Raw genomic sequence first — 333 nt, forward strand, 5'->3', positions numbered from 1 at the left:
TGTGTGTGTGTGTGTGTGTGTGTGTGTGTGTGTGTGTGTGTGTGTGTTTTATAACATGACTCTGGAGACCTGGAGTAGATTGTTAGGAAGTGAAGAGTGAGGAACAGATTCATACTAAAACCTAACCTAGCAAGGGAGTGGAAATTCACTTACTGTCTTTTAGTCTGAGATTTATTTTGTTAGTCCTTGGCCATTTTCAGAAACTATTGTTTTTACCCAGGTGCCATGGTTATTCCACGTTACTTACTGGAGCCAGTAATGAAATTTTGTTCCTGCAGCAAATCCCCTTGGCAGCTGATGTATGGATGCCTGGTTCCACTTGCTTTCCCCATT

The sequence above is a fragment of the Vombatus ursinus genome, unplaced genomic scaffold (assembly GCF_900497805.2).
Source record: "Vombatus ursinus unplaced genomic scaffold, bare-nosed wombat genome assembly UNPS02014811.1, whole genome shotgun sequence".
NCBI lineage: Eukaryota > Metazoa > Chordata > Mammalia > Diprotodontia > Vombatidae > Vombatus > Vombatus ursinus.